The following is a 26,635-nucleotide window of genomic DNA, read 5'->3' on the forward strand; positions in this document are numbered from 1 at the left end:
GAACAAAAACATTTTTTACCACAAAACTTCCAATCATCATAACACAGTCAATACTTCACCATTTTTCATGAAATTTTTATCAGGATGCTCAGCATGGAAAGCTCTACCTAAACATGTGCATAAAAAGGAAAATTATGAGGTTCAAAATCCCTACCTCTTGAAGAGCGGAATGAGGAAACAAACGATTCAAGCTCCTAAAGTGTCCAGATCCAATCCTGAGATGATGTCTTGAAGTTTGATGTATGAATTGAAGCTTGGCACGACCTAGATCTAGCTCAAATGGAAGTTTCCATCTTCATGTTCTTGAGCTTGCACAACTTGATTTCTGCTCGAATTCTTCAAATCAAAGCTTGATCTGCACTCAATTACACTCCATCATCCAGAATATGCAAGAAAATTGCTATGTTATGTGGAGAATTTTCAGATTTGGATTGAGAGGAAAAAAATGGAGGGAAAAAAGTTTGAGATCTAGAATGTGATGTCTATGAACAATTCTGTTAGGATTAAGGCTTTATATGACATGTTAATCACCCTGAAAAATTAATTAGGCAATGGCTAATTGTACTTAGTGAGAATAAGGTGTATGACCAAAATTGGAAAAGTGAGGTGCATGGCAAATTGTACATGTGAACAGTAGCATGTGCATGTGTATTTTCACTTAAAATCCTCTCATAAGCATAATGGCAATGGTATTTTGTTCATGTAATGCACCAAATTTGAATTTCCAAATTTCCCTCCAAAATGAGCAAGAATGAGCAAATGGTCATGTGATGAAATTTCATGAAATGTAATGATGGATTTGGAAAATATAGGTCATAAGAAGCATAATGCAAAAAGAGGCACTCAAATTGGAGCTTTGGATCAAAAGTTATGGCCTGTTGAAGTTTCATGTACACATTGCAATCCTTTGACCATATCTTCTCAACCATTAATCATATGCTCATGATCTTGGACTTTTTGGAAATGGGAGAGAAAGATCTTCAACTTTAATGTTGGACAAAAATTCATTTGAAGCTTTTTTGATGTTGGAAAGTCAAGTTGAATTTGGTCCAAAAACTTGCTATTTTTGGAAACTTGAAATTACAGGTCACTTTCCATTTTGGGAAACTTTTGACTTGACCTCAAAATCTTCAATGTAGATGTTTGACATGATGAATAGGCCTTGTTTAAACATGAATGGGATGAAGAAATTCAATTCTCACACTCAAAGCCTTCAGTTGACTTGCATTGGTCCTTAGATGACCTGTAAATGTTCTGATGAACTTGAGCCTCAACCACTTGGGGAATTTGCTCCAAAATGAACCTATAGCTCATATAAGCTCAATATAATGATCAAATGATCCATATCTCAATGGAAAACCTCATCTCTTGCACAAAGGATTCACTTGATATGCCTTGACCTGTTGACTGCTTAACCTGCAAGTAACAAAGGTTAATGACATATTTTTGTACATTTTGGTTAGTGACATATTTCTGTTGTGTGAGTTAAGATGGGTTTTCATCATAGTGTTGTTTTCTACGAATTTGACGTTTTTGAATAAACATACATTCAGTCTCCATTTCATTCCCAATCTTTTCAGCACCAGCGTTAGCATTTACAAATCCAAATTCTCTATATTTTTTCAAATACTTGATCAAACCTTTTACTAGTTCTATAGCCACATCAATACGCATGTCTTTTTTTTGCAAACTTTTGTTGATTTCATTAACAACAGTTAACAATTCAAACCAAATAATCATAGCTATTAACAATTCAAAGTTTTCAATTCCATGAGTTTCTAAAGATTCAACTTCACTCTTAATTTTGGGATCATTATCTTGTTCAACTAGTTGAAGTAGTGTCTCTCTTACATATGAAGTTTGAGATTTAATTGTATATAGACTATTCACATGACTTTCCCAACGTGGTCGTGACAATGGTTTAATAGTTAAACCTCTCACATTGTCTCTAAGAATTTTCCAATGTTTTTTCAAATGAGAAAATACAATATAAATATTTTGTAACACTCCAAAAAGATCTTTAGCTTTAGTACAAGAATTTGCAATATCACAAAGTGTCAAGTTAAGGTTATGACAACCACATGGTGTGTATAATGCTCTTGGGTTAACATCTAATAATTTTCTTTGTACACTTTGATGTTTACCTTTCATGTTTGATCTATTATCATATCATTGTCCTCTCACATTATTAATATCTAGACCAAGAATTTCCAATACATTTTGTAATTCCTCAAACAATCCTTGACTTGTTGTGTCATAGACTTTCAAAACATTTACAAAAAACTCTTCAATTTTTATTGGACTTGTAGAAACATCCACACAACGTATAATGAGAGTCACTTGTTCTTGATGACTTACATCAGGAGTAAAATCAAGAATCATAGAAAAATATTTTGCTTCTTTGATTTTTTCGACTATTGCACTTTGACTTCATCACCTAACATAATAATCAATTCATTTTGAATATTATGACTAAGATAATGATAATGGATTTTATTATTCTTAATACGTTTAAAATGTTTTTGCATGACAGGATCCCATTCAACAATCATTTCAAAAAGAGAAAGAAATTTTCCATTGTTTTCCATATTAATCCTCTCATTTTTCCATGAAATGCTAAATTTTGCTTAGCTAGATATCTAGTAACAGAAACTATCCTAAGTAAGACATCCTTCCAATGCCTTTTTTCACTTCTTATAAGCTCTTAAGATGTTTATCAATTGTTATATTTTTCTTAAATCTAATTTGTAAGTCAATTCGTTTACTCATGAAAGACATGTGTGCACCGCTTGATTCATGTTCTTTAAGCCTTTCATAAATATGTTTTCAATCATTAAAACCTTCATTTTCTAAGCGATTCATTCTACAACTTGTACCAAATAACTTATAGCAAAAACAAAAAAAAACTCTATCCAATTCTTTTGAATAAACAAGTCAATTCCTATCTTGCTCTTCTCCATTAGAACAATAACGGATATAACATGATGATGAGAAATGCCTATCAGAAGTATCTTTAGGACCATTCACAATTGACACATCTCTTTTACGACCATTTATTAGTAATTCATCTCTTTAAAAGAACATAAATGGATAGTTTAGAGAAACTAGAGCAACAAATTATGAATTTCAAATAAGATTCAGAGTCATTCATTTTTTCCCAAATTACTGAGGACGAGTGTAGCAAGATGCATTTTTATCAAATATGATATCTTTAAAAACAAATATATTCACTTTTGTGTTGTGGATAATAGTTACACTCTTTTTTTAAGAGGATAACCTATAGAGATGCATTGATTTCCATAAGAATTCACCTTTTTTCAATGCTTCTTGTGATTATGAAGAAAAGTAACATATCCAAATACTTAAGATTGGAGACTCTATATGATAGTGACATAAGGAAAATGTGACACCATACCTTGAACATGACTAATATTTCCTAAACACAATATGAAAAATGATTAACTATATAAGAAGTACTCAAAAGTTCTTCACACCAATATGATTTTGGAAAACATGTTTGGAAGAGAAGAGCTGAAGCAACTTCACGTAAATGATAATATTTTTGTTTGACGATATTATTTCATAGATAATAACTTACTACGATGAACATTAAGGACAAATTTTTGGAGAGAAATACTTCCTTTAAGTCTTCTTCTACACTCATTATTCTAATGTCCAAGCTTATTGTGAATGAACCTCATTAGAGGTTCCCATATACTTCTTCTATAGGGACTGACTCCCATAGAAAGTACAAAATACTGAAAGGCACTTAACTAATCTTATAGTTTTGAAAATCTTATATCATTCGCTCTAGCTCGTCGGTAATGGACCTACTTACCTTGCTTGTGGACCAGTTGCGGAGCTAACCCTTGTTTTATGGGTTCGATGATTGCTACCAAGACGATTTATTTATGAACATTAAAAGACCTCAAGATGCTAATCCATGGAAAACGACACGATAAACTTGAAAGAACTCATATATAAAACGAGGGCGACCCGTGGAAATACATTGGTTTCTTACTCGTGCAACTCATTAACATTCTACCAAACTACACTAATTTGAAGAAGTTTACCCATTGTCACACCCCAAAATTTTCCCTCCCCTTTTTCTTTTCATCTAACCCATAACTTGATATTCATTTATACTCACTCATGCTTAATTCATGTGCATCATTCCCTTATGATTAACACCTTCTAACAAGCATCATGGATTCAATGTTTATGGTTGATAAAAATCAGGGTTTTGGTTGAAGATTGTGGTATTGCTCATCATGTGGGATGAAACCCTAATTTCTTGATCATTTGGGACCTTGATTCTTGAAAATCACATGATGACATTCATTTGTACATCCAACCCTAATTCTTGATTTTTCTCTTATGAGATATGGTGTTTGACCTTCTGTGTATCTGACTTGGCCGCTAAACCCTAATTATGGGCCCATAGTTTGAGATGTTGCTTGTAAAGCTTTGTGCTTGGTTTAAAACCCTAATAAGGGATAATTGGTATTCAAGTGCCTTGTTTGGTTGACTTTTTGATTTGGGATTCATAAAAACCCTAGTTCTTGATCTGGGAAGTTTGTGAATCATGTCGTTTGTTTTGAGGTAGTGGAAACCCTAGCCGTGGTTCATGGCATTGTTGCAATACCTATGCTGACTTCTCACTTGGCTTGATATTCTTGGTTCATACATGTTTTTGAACTTTGACCTAGCTAACTCTAGTTCATGGTATGATATGTTTGATCCAAGGTATGCTTTCATTCACATTTCAGTCTCATTTAAGTCACACTTCATCCATTTGGTCCATGTTTTCACCCTATTCTCATTCATTGTTTCCATTATGTGTTAAGGTTCCATTTAAATCCAATCTATTCAAGAGTCATTGTTTGTTTGGTAAAATTATTTCATGTTTATGGGACTTCAATCTCATTCATCTCATTCAAAGTTTGTTCTAGAATTCTTTCAAGGCATTTGTTTCAAGATTGATTTCATTTGAATCCAAGTTTGTTTTATGTGTTTCATCAAGGACATTTGACTAAAAGATACATTTAATTCACAAGATTCATTGATTGCATTGTCCATACACATTACTTTGAAAATATTATAAAGAAAATTGCATTTTGGCATAAATTGACTTTTGGTCAACTGTTGACTTTATGGTCAACCAGTTGACCAAAGTCAATTAACTAAGTTTTGACTCCTAAGAATAATTGTAGTTCATAGGATGCCATTTTCCATGTCACTTATGTTTAATTGTCACTTGTATTTTGATTTTTGGACCATTGTAACCTTGATTCTTCAATGACCTTTTTCCATTGCATTGACCAAACTAGTTGGAATTGAAGTGTGAGGACTTTTGCTTTTGTTTTGAGCATGTAGCATTCACACTAAAGCATTCATAATAACTTAATCTAACAACCATGATTACAAGCATTGCACGTCTTGAACTAACATACATATTTTTCCATACATATTCAATCAAAATCTCAATCTCCATAAACCAATTATACATTCATCTTCATTCAATGTTCAAACTAATACAATTTCCATTCAAAAATTACAACTATTACAACCATTCAATTTCCAAATATAAATCAAAACCAAGTTCATTACAATTTCAAACCAAAACCAAATCCATTTCATTAAACCAAATTCATCCAAATTCAAACCAATTTATAAAATCACATTCAATCAAACAATTTCCACACTATGAAGAGTACTCTAAACTTTCTTTCACTTTCTCCCATTTTCTCATGTTCATAAAAACACCCTTTTCTAATCCAAACCTCCAAACCATTTCCTTAATATCACCATGTGAACCGCTCCATAATCCTAAAGCATTCACCACTTTCTCATATCTTACTTTTCTCCCCAGCCACCACTTTCTATCTACAAGATCAAACTTTCTGTCAAACTAGACCAAGAAAATTTCTCGATAAGGCGTCCATGATTCGAACCTGTAATCAAAGGTCACATACTTGATAGGTCTTCGAGTGTTAATTCTATTAACGACGACAATTCAGACTCCATTAACGATGATTTTGACGAGCTCTATTTTTGGATTTACTCCACGCTATCAATATCCATTTCCCCCACAACAATCAACATTTCACTTCTAACTAATTCATTTAACAGAACCATCTAATTTTTCAATCAAAAATAACTTCTAACAATTAACAACTTTAACTTGTACATAGTTTAACAGAAAACCAACATAAGATTCACTTACAGCAAATCAAGTAAGGCTCCCCTACACCATCAGCAGCAGGTCCTGCAACAACCACCCTGCAATAGGCCATTTCACAAACACATAAACAAGCATATACCATGACAAACATCCAACTGTGCAATTACATCAAGCAGACTAACACGCATTCAATTTTCCATAACATTGGCATTCAATCTCCGCCGTTCCCGTCATCTTCTCCGGCAGGTAGGTTATAAATTTCACCTTGTTTCACTTCGATTCGATTACCAGAATGTAGCATGAGGTTAGAGGAATCAAAGTCCTAACCTATTGGACTTTGATTCCCCAAGATTAGGATTTAATTTCGAATCTTAGGTTTAGAGTTCTTCGGAAATTTGAGTCAGTTTAGGGGGTTCGAAAAGAGTCAGATAAAATTGAGGCTAGAATCTTGTAGAGGAGTATGAAACTAAAAGATTGATTTGGTTTTTATTGCGTTTCGTCCGCCGCCGCCGGAGGAGATTCCCGGTGCGGCGAAGGAGGGAGCTGCTCAGGCGAGGAGGGATTTTCTTTTTTTGAATTAACACCTGAACATGTGAGACACGTGACTATTGAGCATCTGAGAGTTTGAATGCATATCCTCTTCCCTCAGGTGGATTGGGTTTTCCCTTCCCCAAGCCCTACGTTGCCACATGCCCTGGATTGGCTTTTCATGTTTTTGTGTTTTGTTAATTAGTTTCTAATTAGAAATTAATTAGGATTTAGAATATTAGGAAATATTAGAAATTGATTAGGATTTAGAATATTGGGTTAATTAGAAATTAATTAGGGATTTAAAATTTGATTAGATGTTAACTAGAATTTTAAGGATTTTAGTAATTAATTAGAAATATTAGAAATTAACTAGAATCTTAGGTTAATTAGATTTAGAATTCTAGAATATTAGAATATTAAAATTAGAATTTTAGAATTAATTAGGAATTTAGAATTGATTAGGTTATATTTAGAATTGATTAGGATACTTAGATGACTTAGAAATAATTAGAAATAATGATCATAAAATTAGATAATTAGGCATGTTTTGTTTTAACTAGATTTTATTTTTTTTGAAACTATTCTAATTGTATATTTTGTGCAAATTGATTTTAGCACCCATAGGCTTTAGAATCTTGATATGCATGTTCTCCTAGTTTAGGACTTGTAAAAATCATATGATTGATCCTTAGGGATTAGGTCACTATCTCCTTTGTGCATAAATTTCCACTTTTATTTTTCAATTGATTCAGTTGATCAAAGTTCGCTTTGATCAATTAAATCTTTTGACTGTGCTCAATTCCCCAAGCCTATTCAAGTTATCAAAAGACCCTTGATCACTTGATAGGGCAAGTCCCTGGTGTTCAAGCTGTACTGGATATACAAGACTTCAAGGTTCAAAGATCAAGGTTCAAGACTTCATTCAATTCAAATCAGTACAAGATAGATTGTACTACTATTCAAGCACTACAAAGGTGAACTTTAACACTTGTCAACCATGAGCCAAGTTGTGTTCCATGAGCCTTAAGCAATAAGGAAGGGGCGAGAGTGGAGAATTCATAACCTCATTCTGAATATCTTTGGATACGGGACGAATGATCCAGTTGCTCACTCTATTCACCTTTATTAGTAGACTTTAGCATAATTTGATTCAAGTTGATTGTGAAGTCTTCTTTCTTCAAAGATAACCCTTCATCACAGAAAGCTGCAAGGAATTCAACTTCAACACTCATCAGTTATGATGCAAATTGTATGTAATGAGCCTTAAGTAATAGATAAGGAATTAGAGTAGAGAACTCATATCCTCATTCTGAATATTTTTGGGTACGGGACAAATGACCCAATTGCTCATCGTATTCGCCTTTATTCATAGACTTTAGTGCAATTTAAATTGAATAATTGACAAGTCTTTCTACACAAATGTGGGATACAAACTAAAGATCAGACTTCAACCTTCTAGGGTTTCTTCTCTTCCCTCTTGTTTTCTCTCTCAGTAAAACTAAAACCATTTTGTGAATAAACTAAAAAACAATTAACGATACGATTAGGATTGTACGCTACAAACCTTAAGCAATGGAGAAGGGATGAGAGTGGAGAATTCGTATCCTCATTCTTAATATCTTCGGGTACGGAATGAATGACCCAAATGCTCATTGTATTCACCTTCATTCATAGACTTTAGTATGATTCAAATCATGACTCTCTTTTCAGAATAAAAGCAAACTCACCTCATCAAATTCAGTTTTGCCTTTGGGCTTCATTTTCAGTTTAACCTTTTCAGAAAGGAAGTGTTACTTCCATTCTACCGTGAACGAAGGTTAAACCTCAATGTGTGAGCAAATAATGTTTAACTGCTAGAGTGCGATCCGGGTTCATCCATTTTATCGCAAACAAACAGACGTTTAAGGCTCCCATGCTCGAGCATACAAGTAAGTTAACAGTAGAACGCGGACGTTGATACTGTTCATTAAAAACAACTAATGCATCTGTCTTAGTTCCACGAACTACGGAGCTTTGACTTTCTCATTGCACGGTGAGAATACGTAAGCATAAGAGCCCTAATCCTTGGCGAGAACATTAATTATTCATCCCTTTTACCCCTTTCGGGAGTAATCTTTAGGTAATAACACTCGTTCTTGCAAAGAACATTCAAAACGGTTCCCGATGAGTACAACAGATACGAGGGATGCTAATACCTTCCCCTTGCATAACTGACTTCCTTATCCTTTTTTCTCTTCCCCGGATTTTATCGATGTTTTTCCTTTCCTTCAAAAATAAATAAAGTTCGATGACGATTCTGTTGTATCTTTGAGCGTGCGATGCGCTCAGGTATATTTCATGTAGCTTTACCCATAGCCTATAATCAAACTCAAAATCTCCAAGAATGTTCTCAATAGATATTGTCTAAATGAGAAGGGTGTCATCCACACACAATAAGTGAGACATAATCAGACCCCAAAATCCCTCTATCTATAGAGAAGCCCTTTAATTGATTTTAGGACTCGAGTCGATTGATCATGTCGCTCAACCCCTCAACCACTAAGAGAAAAATAAAAGTGTGATAGAAAGTCCTCCCTTCTTAAGTCATATATGAATATTAATCTATTTTGTTGGACTTCTATTTACCAACTCAAACAAAATACTATAAAAAGCACAATCGCATATCTCAGTCAACCAATTATCATTAAAACCAAATATTCCAAACATATAGTCCTTTTTGAGAAACTTCTTAGATTTATTAATAATACCAACGATCTCATTCACGAGTACCACCCCGTCCATGAGTTGTTTTCCTTTACTTGAAGCATTTTTTTTAGCTATATGAAATGATCTATTACCTTAGACAATCTTGATGCCAAGAATCTGACCACTAACTTATATAAATATGTTATTAAAAAAAATTAGTCTGAGGTGTGGTAACTTTAGAGGTGAGTTAATTTTAAGAATGAGAGCAATGAAAAAAGAAAAATGAAAGATAAACCTAACATTGATAAATAATTTATCAAATAAGATTCTTATGTACCTCTTAAACTTTTAAAAGAGAAGTTAAGCTATAAAATCTAGAATTTTTTATTGTATCACAATGTACCACTGCACCTTTTATCTCTTAGGGGAAGAAGGGAAAAGACAAGACCAACCTTAGGAATAAAAATATGCTAGAAATGAAATAATGTCTAATCTAGGCCGATGTCGTAAGGAAGCTTATATCCTAAATATGTTAGAGTTAGTTGTTATGTTTGTTATAGGAATTTATTAGTTAGTTAGTTTTATTGTTAAGATTTATTTGTTGTTCATTATCGGTGTATAAAATGAATGTATTAATTATAATATGTATCTTACCATTGAATCAATGATACACAATTTAATAATATCTTATTTTATTTTTCTATTTTTCTAAGATGAATCATGATTCTCAACATGATATCAAAGTCATGGTTGTCACCATGAAAAAGAGATGATTCACCTTATCATCGAAAATAATCTACAATCCTCTTCTTCTTTACTTTCATATTTTTTTTCTCATTTTATTATATTCTCCTTTTTTGATTATCAAACCTTTATTTGCCTCCACGACGAACATTTGAGTTTTGTTGACAAAATAATTTGTAATATCATATATTTGTTGAAGTTTCTCACACATCTCAATTATTTTGATGGTATAATTATTTAATTCTTGTTTCATCATTCATGACTTTCTTTAATGTTTTCTTTTCTATATGCTTCTATTTTAATGTTTTTTATTTTGATGGTATAATTAATATTTTTTCTTTCTATATGCTTCTACAATATAGTAGTTAAACATCTTTTCTATTCTCTTTGTGCTTCAATCATATAGTGATTAGACTTTGTTAGTCAAAAGCCGACATTTAAAGAGTCAAGAGTAAATATATTGATTCCATTAAAGTGAGAGCCGTGGCAACATAAGATTTTCAAAATGCTCAAAGTAATTTAAAGATTTCTATAAGTTAGACACTTTTATTACTACCGTTATCGATATCAATTTTTGTTTTTTTAATTGATGTGATTCTTGCATTTATATTTTTTGTTGTTGTAATTTTCTTTAATAAATTATATTGTATTTTCTTTTTCTTTAGATTGTATTGCTCTTTTTCAAACTAAAAATGTCAACCTATATTCCAACTTGAGAGAGTGTATTAGAGTTAGTTGTTATATTTATTATATGTAGTTATTAGTTAGTTAATTTTGTTTCAAGTTGGTTAAGATATATTAGTTGGTCACAATCGCTATATAAACTGTATAATGTATTATGTGCATTTCTCTCTTAGTTTATTTTACTCTTTTCTTGTGCTCAACCATACTTTTCAATAAATAGTTATCAACTTTTTTCCTAAAAATCATAATGATCTTTTTATAAAGGTTGTTTAAAAATAAATTGGTAGAAATCAAAGTATAACTATTTAATATATCTTACAACATTAGATTGTAAATAGTATTTTAAAGATTTTTATTCAGAAACGTTTGTTTAACGAGAAGCTATATAACTTAAATAGATATATTATTCTATAAGTTCGACTTGTATTTGAAAAACAATTAAATATCTTAGTGTTAAGGATTTGAATTGGATTTCAGTCATGGTAAACTACAACAATTTTATAATTACCCTTTTGTCTTCTTAGAGCAAAAATTTGCATGTCTACTGAAAAGGCAAGCATTTGAAAAAAGTATGATTTGGAATTGCTGAAGTAGATAGTAAAATTTGATGATCTTTTTGTTCCATTTATAGTGTAAGTTTCAATTATCTAGTGGCAGTATATTACAAGGCACATAAAAGAACAAATGTTGTCATATTCTGGTGTAGTAATTTGGGACGTTATGAGAGGGACCAGAAGAAGAGATTAAAAGGTAGTATATCGATATGGGAAATGGGAAAAAGATCCGTGCATTAAACGGTGAAAACGACATTTTTTAAATAAAAAGTTGGCAGTGTGTCGTAGTCTGATGATTTTGTCTTTTAGTATTTTGGATTTGGCATCAAATTAATGTTCTCTTCTTCACCATGTCTCATCTAAACACAATTCAGCTCATCGATGCAATTTTTGCACACTGCACTGTTCTTGCTTTTTTTTCTTCGACTACCAATACTAGGTTTTTATTAATTTCTCTTTCAAATAGTATTATTTGTTGATCATATTATAAAAAAGTTGAGAAATTGCCGTCCTACTATTGAGATTTGAATTGGAGTTTGCATTTTCAAAGAGTCAATTATTTAGATTTGATGGTTATTTATTGATTCCATACTAAATATTGTTATGACGATTTTTTTTTAAAATAATCAAAATTTTTAATTTTTTTTCGAAAATAACCAATTTTTTAAAAAAATACAAAATAACTAAGTTTGGTAGAGGATGCGCCAGATGAATTGACGCACCCCCATACCATTAAGAGGAGGCGCCAGAAGCATTGGTGCACATGCATTGGGCCTAGGGGTGTGCAAAATAACCAATAACCATGAACCAATTTCCTATCCAAATTAATCCAAACATTAAAACCCAACCCAAAATTATATTTAGAAATTGGTGATCCATTTATCAAATTAAAAAAAAACCGGTAACCATTATTACAAACCGGTTCAGGTAAACGGTTACCATTTTTCAATAATCATTTCAAATCCCTAATTCTCAAATTTCAGAATCCCTAATTCTCAAAAATCCAAACTTTTTTCATCTTTTTTTTCTCTTCATCATTCTTCAAATTCTAAACTCATCAAAAACCTGCATCGTGAAACAAAGATTGTCTGGTGTATCTTCTACCAAATCCCTACCCTAACCCTTTCTTCTCAAACCCTTCAACTTGTAACTCAGAATTTATTTTAAGTTGCATTGGTAGGTAAATTTTTTATATCTACTTTTCTTTTCCTTTCAATTCCATTATTAATTTATTTTACTTTTTTATCCCTCTAGATCTGGTGTTCACGAAATTCATCTATAATTGGCTTGTTTATTTTGTTTGAGAGGTTTATAGGTTAAGCTTAATGTGATTAGGAACACATAAATTGTTTGGGAAATTAACAAAGTGATTTACAGTTTCTTTCTTTGCTGTGAAATTGAATTCAAGGAGATGATGTACTGGGCTGCTTTTACACAATTTAGTCATTGTTGTTGTTCTGTTGTTGTTTTTATCCTTTTTTGTGGATTTAATTGAAATCAAATGTAAATTATGTAAACTGTTAGAAAAAAACCAGTTATAGAAACTTGCATTCATCTTTTTGGTATGAAAATGTGGTTCAAATAAGCTGATGCTTCTGTTTTTACATGGGAAACTGAAGTATAAAGAAACTGTGTGCTAAGGATGAAATAAGTGCTTACTGAACAAATCTTGCTTTTTTATTAACTTAGGATGAAATTTGTAGCGTAAAAGCTCTTTGAGTAGTCATTGATAGGCAATTTTGTTTCATTACAGCGGAGGCTGTGGCAGGATCAGCAGCATAGCTTGGTAGAAGTCTGTCTTGTGTATGTGTACAGAGAAGAGATAGTGATGCTTCTAGCTTTTTTGATTTAACTCTAGCCCAGGTACGTTCTATAATTACTGAAGCTTCTTTTAATTGATGTTGAGTATTTCTGGTAACTTTTATGCACGATGCATCTTCCAGCAAAAACTAAAAGAACATTAATTTAGATAATGTGATATGGTGAGAGAATGCTTCAACTTTTTTAAAAACAATTTCTAGTGTAGAAGATACACTTCCATTTCCTTAAACTACACCGGCCAGATACGTCAACGCTGAAATTCGAAAGAATTATTTTGTCGTCAAACAAGAATCGAGATATAGATCAGCTTCCGCGAATAATAATGGATAAATACTGATATGAACCATCAAATCTGTTAGGAAAAAGGTTTCAAAGCTGACCACCATTTCGTTCTTTGACTTGTTTGTTACAAACATTGTTTATTTGATTAGACAATCGTGTTCAGCAATGATATGGATAAATACTGATATGAACCATCAAATCTGTTAGGAAAAAGGGACAGTTTGAGTGTTGCCATCTAGATAAGCTCCTACTAATTATGATAGACTTTTATGTCGTCAAATAATGTCTGCTTTGAAGTTGTTTCTGGTGGTATTTTGAACTGGTGCTTTGTGTTTTTCTGAAGCAGACACTGACCAAGAAAGTTAGGCTCAATTGCATTTAGTTTGATGGTGATATTGATTTTGATATTCCATTGGCTTCATAATTATCATTAATATCTTGTTAAAAATTGAGATTAGTTATCATTAGATACTATTTTTTTAGTATCTTAAACTTTATGCTTATTCCACATTTTTTGAGGGATGAGGGTGTAAATCTCAGAATTTGCTGGATATATCATGTAATGTGGTTACATCGTCGGGTTTGCTTTTGATTTATGTCTGGGAAGAATGTTGAAATTCTTAGTCGTTGTCGGTTATGCAACATATCAAACTTTTATGGTTTACGTGCAGAAATGATATTGCATAAGGGATATCACATGTCGTCCATTATGTCATATTTGATTCTTCATGTTACTTAGTAAAAGATATATACAGTAGCTTTAGTTAAAAGATATATGATACATTAGCTTTAGTTAGATACATCTTTAGCTTTAGTTTAATAAACATAGTAGCTTTAGTTAGATGCATCAGTAGCATTAGTTAGAAATACGTATTTGTTCCTTAGTTTTAGTCTAATATACATTAATATTATTAGCTTAGAAAATATATATTAGTTACTTAGTTTTAGTCTAACATACACTCAGTAGCTTTAGTTAGAAAAATGAACATTAGTTTGTTAGCTTTTAACTACAAGAGAGAATACAAATCAATCACATTGAGCAATTAACTAATAGCTTTTGTCTTTACAGCTGTGAACTGCATGATTCTAAATAGTGAAAGGGCCCATATCAGAAATAAGTCAGCTATATAATCTTGATTTTGTGATGAATGGTTGTGAGAAATGCGGCAAGGTTTTGAAAATTGAGGGGATTCTCTGAGAGTTGCTGAGAGAGATTGAGAGTGGAGTGTTTGATTTGTGCTGTAATTTTTTCCGTGAATTGTGACTGGATGAAGAGTGATGAACAATGATTGGACCCCTATTCTATTACGAAACTCACATGAAGTTCATCCTGAAATTCACTTATCAGTTAGAAATTCAATAGTTTGTTAGAGTTTATATGTTAGTTGGAAATTAGTTTAGAAGTTAGTGATTTTAGATTTCAGTTATTAGTTAGAATGTTTTCAGTTTAATCTCAGTTATCAGGTGAAGATGAGTTGTGCCACCTTTGTTATTGAAAAGAAATGTTTAGTTGGGAAAAAGTCAATTTTTGTGAAAAATGCTCAGACTGTTAGTTTGTTACTGCTGAATGATATGCTTGGATTGAAATCATGTTATGGCTGCAACATTCTGTTTTTGCCTATTGCTAGTTATTAGTTAATTATTGTTCTGTTAATTGGAAATGCATTGCCATGTTGGATGAAACTTTGTTATGCAGTCAAATCTATTAGAAGTTTGTGTAAATTAAATTTATATTAGGCTCTGATTCAATTAAATGAAAATTATGAAATGTTGTTATTCTAATTGTTCTAAATAGTGAAAGGGCCCATATCAGAAATAAGTCAGCTGTAGAATCTTGTGAAAAAGTAATGCATCATACATACCAATTGAATAAGGAAATGTCATATTCATATCAGATTTTTTATTGTGTTTTTTTATCATAATTTGTTTTCCTATTTTTAACAGAATCAAGATGACTAATGTTGGTACAACTTATGCAACATCCGAGAATACAGTTTCAACCCCTCCACCTACAATCTCTAATGAAATGCCACCTCCTCACACTAAGAAGCGAAAGAATCATTCAGAGGTTTGGAAGCATTTCATTGTATCGTCGGAAGAAGAACAAAAAGCTTCGTGCAAATACTGTGACACGAAAATTAAGTATAATAATGGAACTAGTTCCATGCATGCTCATGTATCGAGATGCCTTGTTTACAAGAGGCAAAGGACATTATCTTCTACGACAAGTGTTGAAGAACATGTTGGCTCTCCTTTAATTGTCAAGTTTGACCAAGAAGCCATTAGAAGAGCAATGGTTAAGATGTTCATAAACATGGAGATTCCTTTTCGGAAGGTTGAACATGAGTCTTTTCATGAATTTATGAGTCTCGCATCACCAAGATTTCAGATTTGTTCACGCACAACACTAGCGCGTGATGTCTTGAAACTATGGGATAGTGAAAGAATGATTTTGAAAAATTTTCTCTCTCTGAATTGTCGAAGAGTTTGTCTCAATACTGATATGTGGACTTCTTCTTGTCAAAAGTTGAGTTATATGTGTGTGACAGCCCATTTCATTGACAATAATTGGCACTTACATAAGAAGATTTTAACTTTTTGTCAAGTCACAAGTCATACAGGGGATGTTATTTGTGCAACAATGGAGATGTGCTTGAACAGTTGGGGGTTAAACCGTGTGCTTAGTTTGACAGTTGATAATGCTTCATCTAATGATGTTGGGGTTGAGCATCTCAAGAGAAGGCTTTTGTCTAGGAATAGTTTAGTTATGAGTGGAAATCATTTTCATATGCGGTGTTGTGCGCATATATTGAATTTAGTTGTGAAAGAAGGTTTGAAAGACATTGATGGCTCTATTGGTAGAATCCGTCATGCTGTGTGGTATGTTAGATCTTCTCCTGCGAGGCTTGCTAAATTCAAGGCATGTATTGATGAGGAAAGCATGGATTATAAAGGTTTAGTTTGGCTAGATGTTGAGACTCGTTGGAACTCAACATACTTGATGTTAGTATCCGCATCAAAACATGAGAGGACCTTTGAAGAATTAAGTTTTCGAGATAAAAAGTATGTGAATGAGTTGACAAAGAAGGGGAAAGGTGTTCCGACAGAAGAAGATTGGAAGCATATTAACTTAATCATCCCATTCTTGAAGTTATTTTATGATGCTACCTTACATATATCGGGGTCATCTTATTTGACAAGCAATATTTATATGTTTGAGATCCTGGGTATTGGAAAGAGCATTGTGGATATGTGTGCGTCTGAAGATGAGCATCTACGTTCAGTAGCTCAAAAATGAAGAAGAAATATGATAAATATTGGGGAAATCATGAGAAGCTTAACATGTTGTTATTGATTGCTCTAGTATTCGACCCTAGGCGCAAGATTAGATTGGTCGATTGGATGGTAAGGCGATATTATAATAAGGATGATGCTGACGCCTTGAAAGCAAATTTAGAGTCTAGCTTGAAATCTATTTATGAGGAATATCGTGTTGGATTTATGTCTCCTCAAGGTAATTCAGATGAGTTGCAAGTTTTTGGTGGTGTTAGTGATCCTTATGGAACTGCCGAGTTCTATATTTCAGAAGGGTGTGACAATGCGGATAATGAGTTAACTACTTATCTTGGAGAGAAGTTAGAGCATAACATGGAAATAAATGTTCTAGAGTGGTGGAAAGTGAACTCTGGCCGATATCCCATCCTTTCAAACATTGCAAGAGACATGCTGGCTATACCTATAAGCACAGTGGCTTCTGAATCTGCATTCAGTACAGGAGAAAGGGTGCTTGATCCATATCGCAGCTCATTAACACCTACAACAGTCGAAGCGTTGATATGCACCCAAGATTGGCTCAAAGGAACATCTTCCTCTTTGATTACAAATGAAGATTTTGATATTCTTGAGAGATTTGAGCAAGGTATGATAACTAAGTATATTCGCTAATGTATTATTATTTATTATACTTGAGGTATAATAAAATCTCTTTATATGTTTTGTAGAATTACTTTATACGGAAGATGGTGCTAGTTGTTCAACCTCTTCAACTTCTGTTACACTCGAAGATGATTTAACGGTAAAGAATTCTAAAGTTTGTTTTTGCATATTCTACTCAATTTATTATATGTGCATTTTCTGCATTTGTGGGTTTATGTTGTTGCGTGATTTGTTTTGACTTAATGTGTTACTGAATCTTCCCTTACACGGGTCTCATATTTTTGTACTTTAAACTAGGCTCCTTAACTTGAATATATTTTTTTTTGAGATAATGAGTTTGAGTTAGATTTTGTTCGAGACATGGTCTTAGAAATCGGGTCGTCCATGTCTTAAAATGTAAAATAGACTTACAATTTCACTGTTTTCACTTTTAAATATGCTAACATTCTTGTAATTTCATTTTATTTTATGCAGCATTAAGCTTATTGTAGAAGAAGCTGATTAATTGCTTATGGAACTAGAAGTGAAGAGATGAAAACAAGGATGGAATGAAGAGATGAAAACAAGGATGGAAAGCCTTTTCTCAACATCATCAATTTGATTGGAAGATCATTCTTCATTTTAGATTAACCATGCATACAGTGTTTTTATATACACAGAAAAATTATAATTTAGAATGTAAGCAAACAATTTTCTGTTATGTGCAAATCACTTTTTTGTTGCTACTAACAAATCTTTTGCTTTAATTAGACTAACACTCAAGAGATTCTTATCTATTTCTATCTAAATCTGTTTGTTTAGAAATTGGTAACATAAATTAATAACACAAATATTCTTCTTGTCTCCTTTAATTGGTTGCTTTGTTTGCTATATAAATGTTGTTGATTGAAATTTAAAAATTTTGTTTTCTTATAAAACTGTTTTTTTAAAGAAAATAAAAAACTGGTTTGAAAAATACCGATTTAAAACTCTTTTTTTAAAATTGATTTTTTTTTCTATCTTATAGGTAATTACTTAATTTTGATTTTTCCGATTGAAATTTAAAAATAGTGATTGACTTCAAGAGCGATTGGATAGAGTTAAGAAGTTGTTGGAATGAAAATTAAATTTGAGGGAAATTTGGTTTTAAAATTGATCCAAACAAAAATTAATTTTTTTTAGTACAAACCGGTTATTAACCAAACCGATCCAAACATAAACCGATTTTAAAAATATAAACCGGTTTTATCAAAGTGGTTTTAAAAACCAAACTGATCCATATATTTGGTTCAATTTGGTTATGGTTTTGAACCATGCACACCCCTAATTGGGCCTCATGAGGAGACGCTAATGCTTGTTGATCATATTATAAAAAAGTTGAGAAATTATTGATATTTGAATTGGAGTTTGCATTTTCAAAGAGTCAATTATTTAGATTTGATGGTTATTTATTGATTCCATACTAAATATTGTTATGACGGACTTTTTTTGTAAACTAATTAAACTTTTATACCAAAATAACCAAGTTTGGTAGAGGATGCGCCAGATGAATTGGCGCACCCCCATACCATTAAGAGGAGGCGCTTGTGAAAAGAAAACTTAATTTTGAACCCGACAAGAATCAAACACGCAACATTTTGATTTGGAGTCATATGCATTACCATTGAGCCACAAATCGTTCATGTTAATTTGTTTCATCATATATTTAATATACCGTGTATAATTACAATAGATTAATAAGTTAGTAAAACTTATCACCGGGATATTTCTGCAAAGTTAAATAAAATAATATTAAGTAATTAATTAATAGTTACGCATTGCACCATGAAGAAATATTATATTTGGTAGATGTTTTTATAATAAAATAAATTTTGGTTAAAAATTATTCAAATAGTTTATTCAAATAGTTTATTGATGTTTTTATAATAAAATAAATATATTTGCTTATTCTATTTGTTAAAAAATAAATATTTTTAGTTTATATAAAAACTAATGTCGAATAAAATATTTTTAGTTGAATTTTTTTTGCTTATTCTATTTTTAATAAATTGAAAACTTCATTTTGATTTATGTTAATAACTTTTTTTAATAAGATTTTTAACCTATCATTATCTCCCCCTTCTCATCTACCAAGTTATTCTTAGTATATCCTTAAATTTGAAATAAAAAAAATCATCATTATTTTATTCAAAATAATAGGGAGACAAATAAAATTTTGGTCAATTAAATAAATACTATTAAGGTAAATTACAACTTTTTTATTAAAAAGTTTAATTTGAGTTTCAATTCCATTCAACTTTCTCAAATAAAAAGTCAAACTAAAATCTTATCAATATAAAATATTCATATTCAACGTTCATAACTACATATTTGAGAGTACATTAAAAGGTAATTAAAATTGTAGCATACTAGTTCATATTTAATTTAGGAGTACATTAATAATATTAGAAAATTTAAGTATACCAAATATGTTTATTTTATTATAAAAACATCAATAAACTATTTGAATAATTTTTAATCAAAGTTTATTTTATTATAAAAAGATCAAGTTCTTTAAGTATACCAAATATAATATTTTTTTATGGTGCAATGCGTAACTATTATTTAATTACTTAATATTATTTTATTTAACTTTGCAGAAATATCCCGATGATAAGTTTTACTAACTTATTAATCTACTGTAATTATACACGGTATATTAAATATATGATGAAATGAATTAACATGAAGGATTTGTGGCTCAATGGTAACACATATGGTTCCAAATCAAAGGGTTACATGTTTGATTCCTGTTGGATTCAAAATTAAGTTTTCTTTTCACAAGCACCTTTAAAAACACACTAAGGCGCCACAAGCATTGACGCCTCCTCATGAGGCCCAATGCATGTGCACCAATGTTACTGCCGCCTCCTCTTATTTTTTTTGAAAAATTGTTTATTTTTAGAATTCTTTTTGAAAAATTTGGTTATTTTAAAAAAAATTGATTATTTTAAAAAAAATGGTTATTTTGTAATGCAAATCCTTCAGCATGCAGTACAGTTACAAATATTGTGTTTATCATTTTGATGTACGGGTGTATAGTGGTTCGAGTTTTATTTGTACAATTTGCTTGCTAAACTTCAACTAGTCTCTATATTAGTAATAGTAAAATTTATATTTGGGTATCTTCTGGTGTGTTATACTACTAACTACTATATCTTCACAAAATCCAAGCTTTGCCCCCACTTTTAGAAAAAATATTTTAATAAGCAGAAAAATAAGACTTCGGGGACTTTAAATTGAGGAAAGTTTTGAAATATAATTTAATTTTTAATTTACTTTTATAATAAATAACAATGAATTACACATATGAAAAGCAAATAGATAATAATAGATAAAAAGTTATCCACGAAATTTTGAACTCTCTATAAACCACTAAATTTATATGGATATCAAAATCATTACAATATCATATTTTTACCCATCTCTTTAAAATCATTTTTCTTAAGAACTAAGTTCATAGTTTTTGTCATACCCCAATTTTGTCCCATATTTAAACTTTCATAGAATCGATTTCATTTGTATTTTTGCATCATATGCATAGTATGACATACATTGCATCATGAATAATGCCTAGAACGTCAGTCGGAATGAATTTATTTGAGAATACAAACAAATCGGTCGAATCATTTAAAGTTTGAGGAAACGGTGTATTTTTTCAATAAATGTGTTTTGTGCTGACAATTTTAGTGTGATTGATTTAATTTTCCGAGCAAATTTATACTCGGTTCTTTTTTTTTAATTGGTCAATACTTTCTTTTGGTTTAATTGTTAGTTAAGGTAATTTAAAGTAATTGGAATTAAATATTGATTAGATTTTCTTATGATTTCATTTTCTTGAATAAATAATAAGTGTAAAAGAATATATCTATCTTGTGCATTGGATTCTTGGCCAGCTAGCACACACGCGTGAGGCCACTCATAACCACACAAATCCCCTCACAAAATCTCTCTCAGAATCTCTTTAACGGACACCTCACGTCTCACTCAACGACCCCTCACACTATCCACTCTCACAATCACTGTTCATCATCTCTCTCTCCCCATTTTTTCGTTTCCCACACGCACCTCACATTCCCTCACAAATCACACACAAATCACCTCACCACGTCCGCTCATACCTCACAAACACTCATCACTCTCTCACTACATTGAGAATCTCACGAAACCCTCTTCTTCTTCATCGCTCCCCACCATTACCCCCAAATCACTCTTCCACTCTCGGAATCCTCATCACCTTCATTCTCTCACTCTCAAATCCACAAAAATCCCTTCATCTTCCTTCCACCCAAACCGAAAACCCATCATTCTCCACCGTCAACCCTCCGTCTCCTCCGCCTTCTTCCATCAACCTTCGCAAACATTCCGCCCTTCCTTCACCGTCAACACCACCGACCACCAAATCTCCATCGTAACCTTCAAAATATCCCTCCGCCGTCCGCCAACAACAACTTTCGTTTCTGTTCAAGCGACGCCGGAAACAACCTCTATCGCTTCCACCTCCGTGCATCACGACCAAACAATCAAAACCGAAACCCTAACATCAACCTTCACGCCATACCTCCTTCAACCCCAACCGTCGCTCACTTCACAACCATCTTCCTCCGCGAATCCAGATCCCTCATCCCTCCACACTCGACACCAACAACCCCAAAACCAACCTTCAACACACGACGACATCTCTCGCACATTCCGGCGGCCACTCTACAAACACACATGGAAGAACTCAAATCTGCCTTCACATCAACCTTCTCGGCAACGAACTGAATCAATTTCCACGGCAACAACTCAGCTCAGCATTACATGGCGGTACTGTTGTTCGTTGGTTAGGTTGCTGAAGTTAAAGAATGGACCGAATCTTTTAGAGATACGCAACTGTTATTCCACCGCTTAGCAGATCTTCACCTCTACCGTTTGGAGTTGGTACTTTGATTTGAAATCATCGTGCAAAGGGGTAAGGCACCTCATCCATTAACGAGACTATCTGGTTTCATTTTGTGTTGTAAGAAGAATTGTAAATATGGCTTTATTGTTAATGTTGCTTGTTGTGCGATGATTGAATTCTGTGGTTTGCTGCTATATCATTCTGTCGCAGGTTGAAAGTTTGTTTGTTTAGTTTTGTTTTTTTCGGTGATGTTGTAGAAATAATTGGTGAGTTGTTATTTTTGAATCTTTGAAACTGGGTTTGGCTTGCAGAATTGACGTTATAAGCCAATATACCACAAGTTGTTTTTCCTTTTATTGATAGTGTGAGTAACCTGGTTGATATGATAATTTGTAATAGTGTAACTCGTGAACAATATCGATTTGTTATGGTTCAAATTCACTGCACTTTAGTCAAATTAAATCTATGGATTCGGTAATTCGATGCCGTTATGCCGCCCAAGTTCTAATATATTAATTTGTACATTTTCACCGTGTTACAACCTCGCATAGGACATCAAACATATTGTCCTTATGCTCAAACCGGTTCCGAGAACATTTTCCTCAACACAGAGTGACTAAATCAATACTCATGGATATTTTCTTTCTCTTTTGATTTAATTAATTAGTTTAATTTCAATTAATCAATTTTAATTAACTTAATTATTTGATCTAATTAAATAATTTTGATAATTAAACTTAATTAATTCAATTAATTGATTTAATCAAATTTTTCATAAGTTAATTTTTGTCTAAAAAAAGAAATTGATAACTTTTTCCACTCTCACAAACTTCACATTATTTCAAACAAAAAAAAACTATTTCATGTCATCATCACTTCATAAATCATTTTCAATTTTATTCAATTTTAATTCATCAACAACACAAACCAATTTCAAAAAGCACAAATCATACAATTCTCGATTTAACATCGAGCCCATTTTAAAACACCCTTGTAAGTCGATTGCTCTTCGCATCTCCATCAACCTCACATAGCTTACTCTTGGGCTTCCTTACAATGAAACCTACTTGGTTATTGATTAATCGAGTAGATGAAATAATACACTAAATAAAATTCATTTCATTCATAAACACAAATTCAAACATTTTTCCAAACCATCTAACTTCAAAAGAATTTTCTCTTTCAAACATAAACTTGGGATGAAAAGGAGATAGGAAGCGTACGCCTCACTATTTCTCAATTACTCGAATAATTGGCGTACGCCATATTGCACGAGTTCTTGTCACCTGATTAAATCTTAAATCACACAACTTCAAATCACTTTTCAAAATCAAATATAAATTCCGAATTCAAATTATCCAAACCATAACACTTCAAATCATACTATTTCAAATCATTCCTACAAATTCCAAATCCTTTTAATCCCATATTTCAGATGAAAAGAGGATAGGAGGCGTACGCCTCACTATCTTTCGATTATTCGAATAATTGGCGTACGCCACATTGCTCGAATCTTCGTCATCAAATCAAAACCACAATCGAATAAACTCAAATCATCTTTTACATCAAACATAATTTCGCGAAATAAACAACTTAAACTTCAACAGAGAATGGGAGGCGTACGCCTCATCATTCCTTGATCATTTGAATAATTGGCGTACGCCACATTGCTCAAATCATCGACTTTCAAAACCTACCAATTCAAAATTCAAACTATTTTTCGTAAATCACATACAAACATCTAAACATGTCTTTTACTATTTAAACTTCGGATGATAAAAGAGGGGAGGCGTACGCCTCACCCTCTCTCGATTATTTGAATAATTGGCGTACGCCATATTGCACAAATTATCGACTTCCGACTAAAACACGCTAAATAAACTTGGATAAGGGAATAGGTGGCGCACGCCTCATTATTCTTTGAATAAGCAAGTAGGAGGCGTACGCCTCACTACCGTGCATATTCAACATCCACAAACAAACTTTCAAAATAATTCGAACGAAAAGGGACTAGAAGGAGGACGCCTTATTATTCCTCGAAAGAATTGGACGATTGGTGAACACCACATTGCTCAATCTCTCGTCGTTCTTCCAAAAACATCTCAAATAAATCAAACCTAACTTCTCGCCCCCGTGCGATCGAAACCAATCAAACATCAAACACATCAAATCAACTCGTCACCCCCGCGTGACCAAAATCTTTTCAAAAGAACAATGTCAATCCTTTCTAATATGCACAACAAACCAATGCTAGAGCCTCCACCGAGAGTAGACAAGCCAGCGTTTAGCCGTTAGAACGCCGACCGACACAGTCGTTCATCAAAACAAAACCCACCAAATATTCGTAGTAGCCCGAACTACGAATGCTCTGATTTCCTTATTGCACCATAAGGATACGTAGGCAGGAGATTGCTGTATCTTCGCGAGCACACTAATAAAAAACCTCCTATTTCCCCCTCCTGAGGTCTTCATCCATATCTATCATCAATTCTAATCACTCGAAGCAAGCACATAACAGTCAATTAACAGTCAAAATAGCAAAATCAGACTAAGAGGTTCCCGTTGAGTACAACGGACGTAAGGGGTGCTAATACCTTCCCCTTGCGTAATCGACTCCCGAACCCGAATATGGTTGCGACGACCATTGTTCTTATTTCTAAAGGTTTTCTCGATATTTTCCTATTCCTTCATTGGAATGAATAAAGTTCGGTGGCGACTCTGTTACGAACAACATTTTTCCGCGTTCCATCGCGAGGGATCGCATTATCATTTTTTGAGGTGCGACAGTTTTAGGAGACACACCATTGTTACACACACGCTTTTGAACTCTCTATAAAACATTAAATTTTTGTATCTATCTCTTTCTATTTTATCACCTCATTTTGAGATATGTTGTCATTATAAAAAAGGAGGACAATAAAAATGAGGAGAATGTAATTTTGTGTGTCGTGCATGTAATATCATCAAATAATTTTAAAGATGATAACTCTTCATGTAACTCGTGATGAAGACTTTTGCTCAAAGAAATAGATATCTCAAGTATCATTAGACAAATGTTTCAAGTTCCACTTGAAAATTATAAACAAATGATATTTAAGCAAATGAACTTGAAGATATATTAAGTTGAGATATTGAAGTTATGAACATGAGCATGTGCAAGTGTGAAATCTCTTTAAATGAGAGTATGAAGTTGAATATATCAATTTGAGATCATGAAGTTAAGAACACGAAGATGTGAAAATGTGAAAACCTGTCTAATCTCGTGCTTAATATTTTATCTAGTTTGATCATATTATTGTAGAAGAAACAAGATTAAATCTTGAGGTACTAAGGCAAAACATACGCATAAAAAATATTTTCAAACTTCTCTTTTGATAAAATTGCTTAAAACCAATACGAGGAAATGCTTAATTTATTAGAAATTTGTTTAATCAACTAGGAAGCTAAAATATATTGGATAATTGATTAAATCAAAGTGTAGTCTCTTCTAATCGATTAAAGACGTTGGTAATCGATTAAATGGCATTGAAAATAAAACTTTTCTATTTTGGCATGGTTTATCAATTAGTACTTAGTTTAATCGGTTAAAACATTGAAAAGGTCCATTGATTATTTCCTTTTTTAGTCTGATTTTTTTTTTATATAAAGAAGATTTCCCCTTATTTCTAAACACATGAGTTTTCTGAATAGAAAATTTCTTCTATATTCCTTTCTTTCATTTATAAATAAAAGTTCATTTTCACTAGAGTTGCATTAATGCTAAGAAAGTAAAAAATTTCATCTGAGAGTTGTGTTGTGCTTTAATTTTGTAATCAAGAGCGTAGTAATGAATAATCATTTGAAATATCATTAAAAAATTAGATAAAGTCTGAATCATTTGAAGTATCATTAGAAGAATCAAATGGAGAATCATATAAAGAATAATTTGATGCTTCATTTGAAGAATCATATAAAACATCATCAAAGGAATAATTTGATGCTTCATTTGAAGAGTCATATAAAGCATCATCAGAAGCATCACTTAGAGAATCAAATGAAAAAGTAAAGTTTGTTTTAAAACTACTTGTAAATATGATGGTGAAGTAACCACTCTTTCTTATAAGAAAATATTGTGGATCTATGTGCTTGCGGATAAAATTTTATGTAAATGTTAGATAATCATGATGGTTTTGATGATGATAACTGTAAGATCCCAATTTTGACCCTAAGATCCCTCATGTTATCTCATCATTTACATTAGCTTTGAGATCACACTTTGGCATCCTCCTTATCCCTCATTCATTGGGTTTGCATTGAGAGAGATCACCAAAC

General features: G+C 32.3%; 1 long non-coding RNA gene across 1 annotated transcript; it reads right to left on the reverse strand.

Annotated features, from left to right (window-relative positions):
• Positions 1 to 5,489: 5,489 nt before the first annotated feature.
• On the reverse strand, positions 5,490 to 6,940 carry LOC127118921 (uncharacterized). Its single transcript, XR_007802448.1, has 2 exons — positions 6,227 to 6,940; positions 5,490 to 5,954 (listed from the first exon to the last, which is right to left on the reverse strand). It is a non-coding gene; the product is annotated as an uncharacterized LOC127118921 (long non-coding RNA).
• Between the last annotated feature and the right edge of the window lie 19,695 nt (positions 6,941 to 26,635).

The sequence above is a fragment of the Lathyrus oleraceus genome, chromosome 2 (assembly GCF_024323335.1).
Source record: "Lathyrus oleraceus cultivar Zhongwan6 chromosome 2, CAAS_Psat_ZW6_1.0, whole genome shotgun sequence".
NCBI classification, from domain to species: domain Eukaryota; kingdom Viridiplantae; phylum Streptophyta; class Magnoliopsida; order Fabales; family Fabaceae; genus Lathyrus; species Lathyrus oleraceus.